Here is a 15656-nt window from a genome sequence, read left to right as displayed (position 1 = left end):
AATTGAAGAGGAAGGAACACTCCCAAATTTATTCTATGAGGCCACCGTTACCCTCATACTGAAACCAAAGACACTACAAAAAAAGAAAACTAAAGACCAATATCTCTAATGAGTATACATGCAAAAGTCCTCAACAGAATATTAGCAAACTGAATTCAACAATATATTAAAAAGTTCAAAGACCATGATCAAGTGGGATTTATTCCAGGGCCACAAGTTTGTTCAATATTAGTAAATCAATGTGATACACCACATTAACAAAAGGAAAGATAACAATCACATGATCATCTCCATAGATGCAAAAAAAGCATTTGACAAAATTCAACATCCACTCATGATAAGAACTCTCATCAAAGTTGGTATAGAGTTAACATATCTCAACATAATAAAGGCCATTTATGACAGACCTACAGTTAATATACAACAGTGAATAGCTGAAAGCCTTTCCTTTACAATCAGAAGCAAGACAAGAATGCCCACTCTCACCACTTCTATTTAAGATAGTATTGGAAGTCCTAGCCACAGCAACCAAACAAGAAAAAGAAATAAAAGGCATCCAAATTAGACAGGAAGAAATAAACTGTCTCTATCTGCAGATGACATGATACTATATGTAGAAAACCCTAAAGTCTTTACCAAAAAACTATTAGAACTAATAAAAATGAATTCAATAAAGTTGAGGGATATAAGATTAATATACAGAAATCTGTTGCTTTTCTATACATTAATAATGAACTATCAGAAAGAGAAAGCAAGAAAACAATCCCATTTAAAATCTCATGAAAAAGAATAAAATACATAGCAATAAACTAAACCAAGGAGGTGAAAGACATATACTCTGAAAAGTATAAAATATTAATGAAAGAAATTGAAGATGATACAAAGAAATGAAAAGATATCCTGTGTTCCCAGATTGGCAGGAAAATATTGCTTAAATGTCCATACTACCCAAAGCAATCTACATATTTAATGCAATCCCTATCAAAATACAGTGACATTTTTCGCAGAGCTAGAACAAATAATCCTAAAATTTATATGCAACCACAGAAGATCCCAGATTGCCAAAGCAATCTTGAGAAAAAAGAACAAAGCTGGAGTATCACACTCCCTGACTTCAGTCTATACTACAAAGCTACAGTAATCAAAAAAGCATGGTACTGACACAAAAACAGACACATAGATCAGTGGAACAGAACAGAGAGCCCAGAAATAAAACCACACACTTATGGTCAATTAATCTATAACAAAGGATACAAGAATATACAATGGAGAAAAGACAGTCTCTTCAATAAGTAGTGCTGGGAAAACTGGACAGCTACATGTAAAAAAATGAAATTAGAACATTCTTTAACAGTACACAGAAAAATAAACTCAAAATGGATTAAAGACCTAAATGTAAGACCTTAAGCCATAAAACTTCTAGAAGAGACAATAGGCAGAAACTGCTTTGACACACATCATAGCAATATATTTTTTAAATCTGTCTCCTAAAGCTAAAGAAATAAAAGCAAAAATAAACAAATGGGAACTAATTAAATTTAAAATCTTTTGCACAGCAAAGAAAGCATCGACAAAATGAAGACAGCCTACTGAATGGGGGAAAATATTTGCAAATGATGTGACCAACAAGGGGTTAATATCTAAAATATATAACTGGCTCATAAAACTCAATATCAAATAACCCAATTAAAAATGGGTGGAATAGGGCTTCCCTGGTGGTGCAGTGGTTGAGAGTCCACCTGCCGATGCAGGGGACACGGGTTCGTGCCCCGGTCCGGGAAGATCCCACATGCCACGGAGCGGCTAGGCCCGTGAGCCATGGCCGCTAAGCCTGTGCGTTCAGAGCCTGTGCTCCGCAATGGGAGAGGCCACAACATTGAGAGGCCCGCGTACTGCAAAAAAAAAAAAAGGGCAGAATAACTGAATAGGCCTTTTTCCAAAGAAGATATACAGATGGTGAACAGGCACATGAAAAAATGCTCAACATCATTAATCACCAGAGAAATACAAATCAAAACTACAATAAGATATCACCACACACCAGTCAGAATGGCCATCAAATAATGTGTGGACAAGGATGTGGCAAAAAGAGAACCCTCTTACACTGTTGGTTGGAATGTAAATTGACGCAACACTATTGAAAACTGTATGGAGGGTCCTCAAAAAAATAAAAATAGAACTATCATATGATGCAGCAGTTCCACTCCTGGGTATATGCCCAAAGAAGATTAAAACACTAATTTGAAAAGATACAATGTGCACCCCAATGTTCATCACAGCATTATTTACAATAAACAAGATATGGAAGCAATCTAAGTGTCCATTTACAGATGAATGGAAAAAGAAGATGTGGTAAATATATACAATGCAATATTGCTCATCCATAAAAAAGAATGAAATTCTGCCATGTCCAACAACATGGATGGACTTAGAAGGTATTATGTTTAGGGAAATAAATCAGACAAAGAGAAATACTCTATGTTATCACTTACATGTGGAACCTAAAAAATAAAACGAACTAATGTATATAACAAAACAGAAACAGACTCACAGATACCCAAAACAAACTAGTGGCTAACAGTGGGGAGAGGGAAGGATAAGGGGCAAGATCAGGGTATGAGATTGAAAGATACAAACCACTATGTATAAAATAAATAAGAAACAAGTATATATTGTACAGCACAGGGAAATATAGCCATTATGTTATAATAACTTTAAATGGAGTATAATCTATAAAAATATTGAATCACTATATTGTACACCTGAAATTAATATAATATTGTAAGTCAATGAGATTAAAATTAAATTAATTAATAAAAATAAAATAAAATCTAAATCAGCCTTCAAAAAAAAAAAAGTGTCAGCCAGGCTGCATGCTCATATGGAAGCTTGACTCAGAAAAAATCTGCTTCCAAACTCAGGGCGGATTTAGCAGAATTCATCTTCTTACAGCTATACAGCTGAGGTTCTTGCCTTCTGTGGCTCTGCTATGAGCTGCTCTGAGGTCCTAAAGACCGCACATCTTTCCTTGACACATGACCCTCATAGGCCATTCAAAACCTGACAATTTGTGTCCTCAAGGCCAGGAAGAGTGTATCTCTCTGACTCCTTTGTCTGCTACCTGCCAGAGAAAACTCTCTGCTTTTATAGAACTTACTTGATTACGTCAGGCTCAATCTGGAAAAGTTCCTTTTTCCTGTACAATATAACATGACCAGAAAAGTGATACCTTATTGTATTCATAGGTTCCACACACATTCCTGGAGAAGACGTTATACAATGGCAAGTGTTATTGGGGATAATCTTAGAACTTTGATGACTACATCAACAAAAATGGGACCAGTAGTTGTTCAGTTATTTGGAAATAAGTTCAGATACAAATATAAGAAAGCAGTTCACATATTTATAATGTAATTTTACCTAAGATTTAAAAATCATATTTATTTACCCATGTTTTGATACAGGGTCATATTATCTTTCTTAATAAATTATGTACATACCTAGTTTTGAATGCTCTAAAATGGAGGAAAGTTTATCATAATTTGTATTTTCTTTTTACACCCAGTAAATTTTTAAATTTATTATTTATTTACCTTTTTTTTCCCCAAAATAAACTTAAAGATCTGTATAATGTAAAACATGACTGATACGATCTTGAAGTTTTATAATTTACTGGGACTGTCTTTGTGACTTGTGTAGAAATGAGCTTCATAAGTATTGAATAGATGTTTGGAAAGGAAATGGAATTTAGATTTTTCAATAAAAAATTGTTAGTCTATAAAAAAGTGCTAATTATATAAGTCAGATCTGTTACATATAACATACTGTTATGACCACTGTGATAGATTAAAATAAATATCTCTTCCATCTGGCCAAATACCTTCAGGAGCCTTCATTTCATTTGCTGGTCTTTTGTTCTTTTGCCACTTGCTATTCTACTCAGTCCTCTGTACTCTGTGACAGTAGTTGAATGATTTTTAGGTGTGTGATTTCTGTTTTATCTTTTCAATGTTTGATCATTTGTAAAAAAAAAAAAAAAAAAAAAAAACCCTCTTTTTCTTCTTTGGTTTCTCCCAGCAGTACACTCTCCTCCTAGGAAACCACCACTAACCTTGACCCACTACAAATATTTGAGCTTGGTCAATAACAGAAGACTAATTGCTTACTTTTATGCAAGAGTACCATTTCCCTAGCCACATGCTATGTAAAAAATTCTTTAAAGAAATAAAACAATATTTATTTTTTGCACTTTTCTCAGTGACATGCCTAGCTATACTCATACTAATAGGACTGTCAGTTTATTTCAACAGTCAAGAATTCTGAAAATGACCATGAAGTCTGAAAGAATTTAATATTCTCACATAGAATTCAATGCAAACAAGTCACTGCACACTCTGTAATATACATCAGAGAATTCTTGGTAATTTCTGGTACTCTCAAGTCCAGTTTATTATATATCTATAGATACAATAGGGCCTTAAAACCTGTGGCTTTTTCAACATCAGCATGCTAAGAATTAATTGATAAATCATGAATGAAATGCAAAGCATAAAATGGTGTTACTATTTGTATTGCAAAAATGAAGCCTCAAAACAGACTATTAGGAGTCTAAAGAGTAAATTCAGGTACATTTTCCATCAAATTAAAGATAAGACAAGAGACACATTTGCCCTGTGATTTTTAAGGTTAAATATCTTTATTCTAAGTACCCCCAAGCAGATCTAGATTTGAGGATCTATGTGCAAGTGATTTATAAGGAAATGTTCTTGGAGAAACCATTAAAAGTGTAGGAGAAACAGGAGGAGAAAGAGTAGGCAGGCCATCTTAGCCCAAGTCCCAGATTGGTACCTTCAGCCTGACCTCACAGAGATATTCTGGAGTATTAGTTGTGGTTGACAGTTGTCCTGAGCCAAGGCAAGGGGGCTGGGGCTTGTGCATACCAACCCCCAGCAGTCATTTCTTAAGGAGCATCATACAGGTAGGCAAAGGGGCCTTCAAAATGCAAAGCAGTCCTTCTTACTTAAATGCCTCAAGCTATTGAAAATAAAAGCAAACAAAAGGGTGCCCTCCACACACAAACATGGGGAAAAGGAATGTTAAGAGATCTGGGTGAAGCACATAAAATGATTTTTATTTGCATTCCAAGATGTAAATTTAGCCAATTACAATATTTTATACAACTAAAATTAGGCAGATAGAATATAAAAAATGTTGCTAAAAATAAATAATTTTCCAGTAGCTATTTGTTATAGTTGGAATATATACATATAGAGAGTTTTATTCTTTTTTTTTTGAACAACAAAGCTTGTATATCTAGCAGAGATTCCAAAAGGAAAGATATGATCAGAGTATGATTAAGCTGTCTGAGAAACACATATCAGTAATGCTCTCATGAAAAGAAAAATACTATTAAGTCATGGAATTGTTCATTGTAGTCTAGGGTTAAAACATTTCAAAACTAAATGATTTTTAGCTTGAAACTCAAGTTGCCAGCTGAAGCATAACAAGACAGCAGCAGAAGTATTAGACTCAATATTGGCCAGCACATTATGAGTCTCATTTACTTATTTACATTTAAGTTTAAAAATTAGTATGGATCATGTTATTGGTAACAAAAGGGGACTCATATCGGGCTGCTCAGACACCTTCCTGGTTACTTATATTACATTCTCAGCCCTGGCTCATTTGACATGCAGAACATAGATAAACCCTGGCTCATTTGACATGCAGAACAAATTTGAAAAGGATGTGAATTTGCAAAGGCATGCTCATATTCAGAAGGAGCATAGGAATGGTCAATTTGCCTTAGTTGTAGGGAAAGAAAGTTCTACCTAACTTAGTAATTAAAAATATATATTTTGGGGTTTAGTTTTCCTTTTATTTCCTCTTTCCCCACAATTCCCCAGATTCTCCATCCAGTCACCCTGGCCATTCTGTATTCTTTGCTTTAGGGAATAGCTCTAATTGTGGAGAGCAGAGAGTAGTTAGTCGGTTTCCCTCTTTTAAGTTTCCAATGCTTAGGCTTTAAGAAATCAGAAAGGACACTTGACTGAGAAAAAGAAAATTGATCATGCAGAAAATATCATGAAAAAAATATTGAATAAATGAGTAAAGGAGACATACTCAATTGTTTTTAAATATAAAATTTGATTAATAAAAGTGCAGTACATAATTGAGAAGAGGTCCAGGAATCACATACCATTTTTGCTGGTTTGCGTTCTGAAGTTTCTAGCCACAATGAATTTTAAGCAAAAATGACTCAAGATTTTCTATTTGCTAAAATGACTACCCTGTTCAAAGTCATTTATTTACATACACACACACACACACACACACACACAAACACACACACACACACAATGTGCATATTTAAACTTTGTACCCAACAATTAGAGAATACGTATTATTCTCAAGCCTACATGAAACATGATCACAGTTTGGCCATAAATATACTCTTGACAAATTTCAAAGACTTGTCATGGAGATCACATTCATTATGAAATAAGGTTAGTGTGATGGTTAATTTCATGTGTCAATTTGACTGGGCCACAGGGTATCCAGACATTTGGTCAAACATCATTCTGGGTGTGTCCGAGAGGATGTTTCTGGAAGAGACTAACATTTGAATGGGTAGACTGAGTAAAGCAGATTGCCCTCCCTGATATGTATGGGTAGGCATCATCAAATAGAACGAAAGCCTAAATAGAACAAAGAGGCTGAGCCTCTCCTAGTAGAGGCAGAGTCCTCCTGTCTGACTGCCTCCAAGGTGGGACATAGATTTTTTCCCACCTTCTAACTCAACTAAAACATCAGCTTTCCTGAGTCTTCTGTTTGCTGATCTTGGAACTTGTCAGCAGCTTCCACAATCCCATGAGCTAGCTAGATATACATCCTATTGGTTCTATTTATATGGAGAACCCTGACTAATAAAATTAGATATTAATAACAATAAAATAGATATATTTTAATCCTCATACATTTGCAAAATAAGAAATTCATGACTAAATACTTCTTGAGTAAAAGAAGAAATCAAAGTGGAAACTAAAATACTTACAACTAAATGATTCAGACAATATCATATACCAAAACTTATGAAATAACTGTGAGGAATTCCCCTCTTCTCTGGCCATCAAGATTCATCATGATGCCAAAGCAGCAATTTTGGTTTCCATTTCTATGGCCGTATTTGAAACACTTCAAAATATCTCCTCAATAATTGAATACTTGTTTCTAATTTCCATTGCTTGCTTTGCAAAAGACACTACATTTGTAACTGTGCTTCCACACTACCTTTTATCTCCTGATTGCAGCACCTATGCCACATATAAATTGTGTGCTTTACGTGTCTGTTTCTTACTATAGAATATGAGCATGATGGACTTGGAGTTAAGATTATGAATTATTCAACTTCTTTATCATAGTACACAGCACCTAGTAGGAAATGTTTTTAAAACTTCACTGAATTTGTTCAAACTATTTTGAAATTCTAAAAATAGAGTCATAGACATAGAAAACAAACTTATGGTTACCAAAGGGGAAAGGAGTGGGAGAGGGATAAATTAGGAGGATTGGGATTAACATATACACACTACTATATATAAAATAGATAACCAGCAAGGACCTACTGTATAGCACAGAGAACTATACTCAATATTCTGTAATAACCTATAAGGGAAAAGAATCTGAAATATATATATAAAGAATCAGAAATATATATATAACTGAATCACAGTGCCGTACACCTGAAACTAATACAACATTGTAAATCAAGTATACTCCAATAAAAATATATATATTTATAAAAATAATAAAAGTAAAAATAAAACATTTTTCAGTTTTTTGGGAGAGTTGGGGGAGGGGTGGACTTGTGGGATATGATTAAGTCAGTGCCACCTTATGGCCTTACTTGGTTATATTTCAAAAGAAAAAGGTAGAACATTAATGAAATAAATATCCAAGTTAAGATGTTAGAGAAAAAAGAGAGTAAATGTAAAGAAAGTAGAAGGAGGAAGATAGTAAAGATAAGAACAGAAATAAAATTTCTAGAAGCAAAGATAAAGCCAAAACGTTTGGCACTGGAAGGAGTAATAGGATAGAAAAAATTCTGGAAAGTCTGAAGAAAATAGGAGAGAAGTAATTAATAAATAATATAAGGGAAACAAAAGAGGACATAGAGCAGCAAAGAATACAAAGATAATAAAGTAATATTAACAATTTTCTGATAATTCATTTGAATAGTTATATGAAATAAGCAGATTGTTATAGAATTGAAACAGCAAGGTTAACTTAATACTGTGTAGTCTTCTAACAATTGTAGAAGCAACAGTTAAGTATATTCACACATACATACAAACATACCCTGCAGGATCGTATAGTTTGGGGAGAGAGTTCTACCAGACCCTAAAATAATACATCCTTCCATCATTGTAAAGTCTTCCAGAAAGTTAAAAAATGTGACCATTCTCCGCTCATTTCATGAAAGCAAAATTATACAAGGAGAGTAATGGAAGAAAAATTACAGGACAATTTTATTCAAAACATAGCTACAAATGAAATTCCTTAAACTGGTAAAGATTTCTTACCAAAACCTTACAGTAAATATTCTTAATGGAGAAACATTGAAATCTTTTACTTTGACATCACAAATAAGACAAAGATGTTCATTGATTCACTTACTGAAAACATGTTGACTGAACCTATACCAAGCACTCTTTTAGGCGTTTGTGATATACAAGTGAAATAAAACAAAGATCCCTGATTTCAAGGAACTTACATTCTAGTAAGAGATGATAGAAAACAAATAATAAATACAATTAATAAATTATATAGAATTTTAGAACCTGAAATATCATAAATATTTATAAATGTTAAATAAATATGATACATCTTAGAATCTGAAATACAATAAAAAAGGAAAAAGTAGACCAGACTAAAGTAAATCAGGTGGTACGGGTTGTAGCATTAAATAGGCAGTCATGAGAAGCCTCTCTGAGAAGAAGTTATTTAACAATCACATGAGAGGTACGAAGGAGACCAAAGAAATATCTGGAAGAATTCCTGGCAGTGAAACTGTGTTAATGCAGTAACATGCCTTTATGTTTGAGAAATGGCAAAGAGGCCAGCATGGCTCAAGTGGTACTCTAGATTGGGTTTCCCTGAAATTAATCCCAAGGAATTGATGAAATTAATCATCAAGGATTTGGATACTCACAGTTTATTTGAGAGGTGATCCTGGGGAGCATGCAAGAGGATGGGAGAAATGTAAGGCAGAGAAGGAAGAATGGCTGCTAAAAGTTAAGTCTTGATCCTGCTGGGGACTAACAGGATGCATGTACATGGCATCTTAGAATTCCCCAACAAGAGAGACGGAAGCAGAAGTATTTATCCACTGGTTCCCATCCCTCAAAAGTTAAGGGATACCCTTGCAGCATCACCACCCCAGTACTTCTGGGCTGTCCTTCAGTAGGCTTGGCAAGCTTCTGTGCTGCCAAAGTCAGCCCTTGGGCAGAGAAGCAAGAGTCAAGAGATATTATTTAAAGTGGGATGGTGCTAGTGGACATTTGAAATACCCATCATCATAGCTACAAGTGAACTCAAAAGTAAGTTTAGATAATATGGGGTGGAGAATCAACAGTGTCTGCTGCAAGTGGCAAGAACATGGGGAATGAAGAAAAGATGGGGGGAAGGGGATGAATGGAAGGGAGATATTATAGAGCATTGCACATCTTGTAATGACTTGGTTTTTACTCTCTATTAAATGTAAAACCATTAGAGGGTTGTGAAACGATATGGCTGTGCTACTGAGGATAGACTGTGGGTAATGGAGTAGGGGCAAAAGTAGCAGCCATAAAATGCTAGGAAGCTATTAAAGTAATTCCCGCAAGAAATAAAGATGTCTTAGACTAAGTTGGTACTGGGCAATTAGTGAGATGAGGTCAGATTCTGGATATTTTGCCTATGGTGAAATCTTTTTCTATGCTAAGTATTATTCTATATATATTAGCAGCTGAAGAGGTACCTAGGAATATATCCAATAGAAGATATGTAAGACCTGTACAAAAAATTCATAACATGTATTGACAGACATTAAAGACATAAGTGGAGAGATAATTTGCAATCATGGACAAGATTATTCAAGCAGGATAAAGATATAAATTTACACCAAGTGAATCTACAAAGTCAATTAAATCAAATGTTAACAAGAATTTGAAATACAGATTGTAAAACTTTTGTGGAAGTATAAAGGAGCAAGAATAATTGGGACAAAGAATAATAAAGTGAGGTAATTTCTCCTTCTAGATATCAAAACCCATTACAAAGCTATGGTATTTGGACATTTGTGCCAAAAAATAAAAATTAAGCAATGCAACAGGTTAGAGAGCCTGGAACTGAGCTGTATAGAGAACAGAGTATACCAGATTATGGGGAAGAGGTGAGGTGGGGAGAGAGACAAGAAGAGACGTCAATAAATGATGTCAGCACAATTGGTGAATCCATTTTGGAAGAAAATATCCCTACCTCATACTCACATAGAATCAATTTCAGATGGATTAAAAAATTAAGTGTGGAAAATGAAACGCAGATCTTTATGAATAAAACTATTAAATAATATCTTTCTTAGTTGGGGTGAGTGAATCGTGTTTTAAATATGACCCCCCCGAAAGAAAAGCTATAAATTTGACTACTAAAACTAAATTCAGTTCATCAAAAATACATAAAGAAGTGAAAAAAATAAGCCACAAAGTGGGAGAAGATACTTGTAATACATGTAACTGACAAAGATTTAGTATCCAGAATAAAGAATGCTCACATACCACAAGAAAAAGACAAATAGGTCCCTTTTTATATTTATTTGCTTGGCAAAATTTTAGAGATCTACAGTTGAAAAAGATGTGGATCAATGGAAACACACATTACTCATGAAATCCAACGTGACATTTTCTGGAAAAAGGAAGAATTCATATACCCTGCCACCCAACAATTTGATTCCAAGGTACATTCCAAGAAACTCATTCACATGTATACTAAGACACATGTAAAAGAAGGATTGCAGAGGTGTATAAAATATTGGATACAAAGTAAATGTCCAAAAACAAGAGAAAAAATTAAAAATTAGAGTATGTTCACATTCTCTAATATGAAGAGAATATGTACAACTACATTTGACAGCACAGATGAATCATTAAAGCATAATTTGGGGTTTGAAATAATTTTAGAAAACTAAAATTATATACAAGTATGATAAACTTCTATGAAGTTAAAAACTAAGTAAAACAAAATAGCACTTCACTCAAAGTCTACTGATTTAAATGTTCACTCTATCCAAAAATACTCTCACAGAAACATGTAGAATGAAATATCTGTGTACCATGGCCAATCAAGTTGACACAAAATTGATCACCACAATAAGTATTACCAATATTGTTTTGTACATATCACATTTTATACAATAAAAGCAAATCATAGGGAAAATGTGTTGGAGATTAAGGTGTGGCAGTGGGCTATGGTTGAAAAGAAAGTGGGAAGGGATGAAAGGGATGCTGCAGTTGGAAGCACTTTTAATGAGATGTGCCTCTCTCTGAGGTACAAAATCAGATGCTATAGAGAATATTAAGTTTAACTCATAAATTTTAAATGTCCAATATTTCCAACCAGCCACTTAAACTGAGTTACTGTGTGCAATTTACCTAAGCTCTTAGTGTCTCTGCTTCCTATGCATAAAAAGAGAATAATAATAGTACTTATCTATTAGACTGTTTTCACAATCAAATAAGGTAATACATATATGTAAAGCCCAAAGAACAGTGTATATACAGCAAATGTAAAATGTTAATAAACAGTAAAGGTAAAATGTTACCATTATCATTAGTAAGATCAGTATTTATATTTGTAGCCATATTCATACTATTATGGTTATTGTAGTTATTAAATAGAGGTTTGAAAATAATATACTTTCTTCATGAATGCTAGTTTAAATCTGAGAATAAAAGAGAAGAGACAAAACTACATGTGACTTCTTTCTTAATCTGGTAGAATCCTTCCCACGCATAAAGCATCTATGTGCCCAGCAGGAGCTAAAGTACAAGAGGAAAGCCATACTAACGTGTTTCATACTTGTCTGCTGTTTGGTTAAATAAATCAAGAAGTTATAGCTGGTGTGTGGCTGGTCCCTTCCCACCATTCAGTACTCCAGCAGATGCATATTACATATGTAAAATATTTTTTAAATATTTGACGTATTTCCTAACTTTGTAAAAGAAAAGCAGTTTTTAAAGCTATGGCAGAATACCCTAAGGACATATCTCTGTATTACATAAAAATCCAGAATTCACTAGTTAGAGATAATTTTTAAGGTTTTATTTGCAAATATGTATTTATATAAAACTGTGCAGATAAAGAATTCACCTCGATGTTCTCAGTCCTTGAAAAGGATATTGATCATTTACTGTAAAATAATCCCAGAAAGTATAATATACTTTGCCAAATCATAATCTGGAGAAACCAAATTCTCTGGTTTCTCCAGAGGAACCACCAGACTCAGAAAAAGTAGCCCTCATTCATTATAAGAATAGTATGAAAACAGTTCCCTCTTTCCCTAAAACACTGGTATAAAATTAATAATTCTGCTACATTATGAGTAACTCAGTCAAGTTATCTATATTAATAATTCGTGCTGCCTGTGTGATCCTCTTTGGCTTTCAGAAATTGTTCTGAAACCCCCAAAAGTGTCCCTTCAATGGCTCACTTGATATTTTCCCCACTTGATGTAATGACACTGGGAATAATTAAGCTGTTAAGAAAAGATTCACAATGAAGCAAGAAAATACAAAACAATTAAGACAAATACCTTATGTTCACTTTATTTCCCTTCATTAGTATTTAAAGATCAGAAAAACATTTATAATTTGGAAAAAATAGAATAAAACATGAATGCTAATTTCCTCTTGGTTTCACTTACAAAAATATTAACATTGTTCTGGAATGTAAACCCAAAAACAATTAAAAAGAAGTAATAATATTTAGGACTAATGTATGATATATTATTCATTTGCAGTTTTCAAAATCTCAAAACTGACAGAGTAGCCATACTACTAAATTAAACCTACCATTCTGGTAGGTTTTAATCCTTAGTCTTAAGTCATCAACTTCCTTTAAGTATTATTTAGAATTGAAGTACCTGGACCTTTTACATGGCTGGTAGGATTTGTATTCTATATACTAAACCCTTTATTAGCTTACTCAGATAAAGGCCACACAATCTAGGATTATCTAGCTAATCAGAGGACTAAAAAGCTCTAGTCAAGGTAGAAGTCCTTGGTTAGGTCAGGAAACCAATAATTCCATTACTGATTTTGAAGTTCATTCCCTGATACTGTTAGCTTATTATCCCTCATAAGAATCTAAATCTGCATTTCTTTTCACTTGGAGGAAATTTATTAAAGACCCATTTCAATTAATAGTATTAGATATAAATGCTATCAGTTTAAAATGACTTATTACCCATAGCAAGTACTTCTAATCCCACATTAAAACTTATTCCTATAAATAAGGTTAAAATTCTAGACAAATTTCCAAAAATCACATTTATATGCTGATTTTTTCTAATTTTTCACTTATCAATAATATTTCTGCTACTATATATGATATAAAAATCTTTTGACCAAAAACAAACCACAGAGTTATACTGGGGAAAAAATAATACATTCCAAAGATTAACACAAGCATGATAAATTTTATTAACTCACAATTCCTTGGAATTTTCAATAATTTAGAAGGGATTTAAGCTGATGTTTACCTAAGTTTATCTATCCAATCCTTTTCAGATTCTATAAATGTATGATACGGACAAAATAGCTAGGAATTTATTTTAAATAAGCAAGTCAAAGACCTATTTTCAAGAGCTTCTCAACAATTTACATTAAAAAATATATTAATTACAATGTTTCCCTAGTTATTTAAAAGAAAGTTCCCCAGTGGTTTGCACTTAAAAAAGCATTAAGGCAGTCAATTTCTTTTTAAACTCTTTATTTACTTATTTATATATTTATTTGGCTGTACCAGGTCTTAGCTGCAGCATGGGGGATCTAGTTACCTGACCAGGGATCGAACCCAGGCCCCCTGCATTGGGAGCTCACAGTTTTAACCACTGGACCACCAGGGAAGTCCTGGCAGTCAATTTTTTTATTTACTCCTGTGTGGGGAATTATATGCAACCAAGATTAAAACATTGTGTTTCCTTTAAATATTATCTAATTCAATTTTTAATCTATTAAAATGAGCTTTACTACAAATAGTCCTCATTGGAGAGATTTTTCATCAAAACAGTAAATAACACTTAATCTTCCTACTAGAACAATTAAGAGTAGAAAATAATTTTTGTCCTTTAAGGACACTTGTGAGTCCTATTTACTACTACTAGCTGTATATTAACAATAACTAATGCTTTCCACTTCTTAGACATTTTTCATCTCATGTCATAATGTCTTCTAGAAAGGAATCTTAAGTCTACTCAATTCTGGAATACAAAGAACTCACATCAAATCTCAAATAGCCATATCCATCACCAATGGTTCTTCATAATGAGTCTGTGTGATGGTTAATTTTATGTCAACTTGGTTAGGCCATGGTACCCAGATATTTTTTTTCTAGATGTTTCTGTGAAGTATTTTGGGGATGGGATTAACATTTAAATCAGTAAACCTTGGGTAAGCAAACTGTCCTCCATAATGTGTGTGAGCCTTGTCCAATCCATTGAAGGCCTTAAGGAAAAGACTGACCTACCCCCAGAGAGAGGGAATTCTGCCAGCAGGCTGCCTGTAGACTCAAACTGCAAATCTTCCTTGAGTTTGCAGAATGTGGGCCTACCCCACAGATTTTGGACTTGCCAGCTTCCACAATCACTTGACCCAATTCCTTAAAATCCCTCTCTTTATCTTCTCCCTCTCTCATTTATATATATTTTACATATACATATGGATATGTAAAAATATGTATGTATATATATAGATACATATATAGATACATATATCTTTATATGTATATAAAGATATACATATTTTCCTCAACTCATGATAGGGTTATGTCCCAATAAGCCCATCAAAAGTTGAAAATATCATAAGTTGAAAATACATTTAATACACCTAACTTACTGAACATCATAGCTTAGCACAGCCTACCTTAAACATGCTCAGAACACTTACATTAGCCTATTGTTGGGCAAAATCATCTAACACAAAGTTTATTTTATGATAAAGTGCTGAATATCTCATGTAATTTATTGAATACCGTACTGAAGGTGAAGAACACAATGGTTATGAGTGTATCAGTTGTTTACCCTCAAGGTCACATGGCTGGCTGGGAGCTGTGGCTCCCTGCTGCTGCCCAGCATCATGAGAGAGTATCATACCACACATTGTAAGCCCTGGAGAATGTCAAAATTCAAAATTCAAAGTATGGTTTCTACTGAATGCTTATCACTTTCACACCATCATAGTCAAAAAAAATTGCTAAGTTAAACCATTGTATGTTGGGGACCATCTGTATATACACACATCCCACTGGTTCTTTTTCTCTGAAAAGCCCTAATACAATTTATAAATACAAAGTAGGAAAATAAATTTTTGAAGAAAGTCATTTTTCTATCCTTAGATATCATT

The sequence above is a fragment of the Lagenorhynchus albirostris genome, chromosome 4, assembly GCF_949774975.1.
Source record: "Lagenorhynchus albirostris chromosome 4, mLagAlb1.1, whole genome shotgun sequence".
Lineage (NCBI taxonomy): Eukaryota > Metazoa > Chordata > Mammalia > Artiodactyla > Delphinidae > Lagenorhynchus > Lagenorhynchus albirostris.
The sequence above is the reverse complement of the archived record's forward strand: the minus strand, read 5'-3'. Positions refer to the sequence as shown.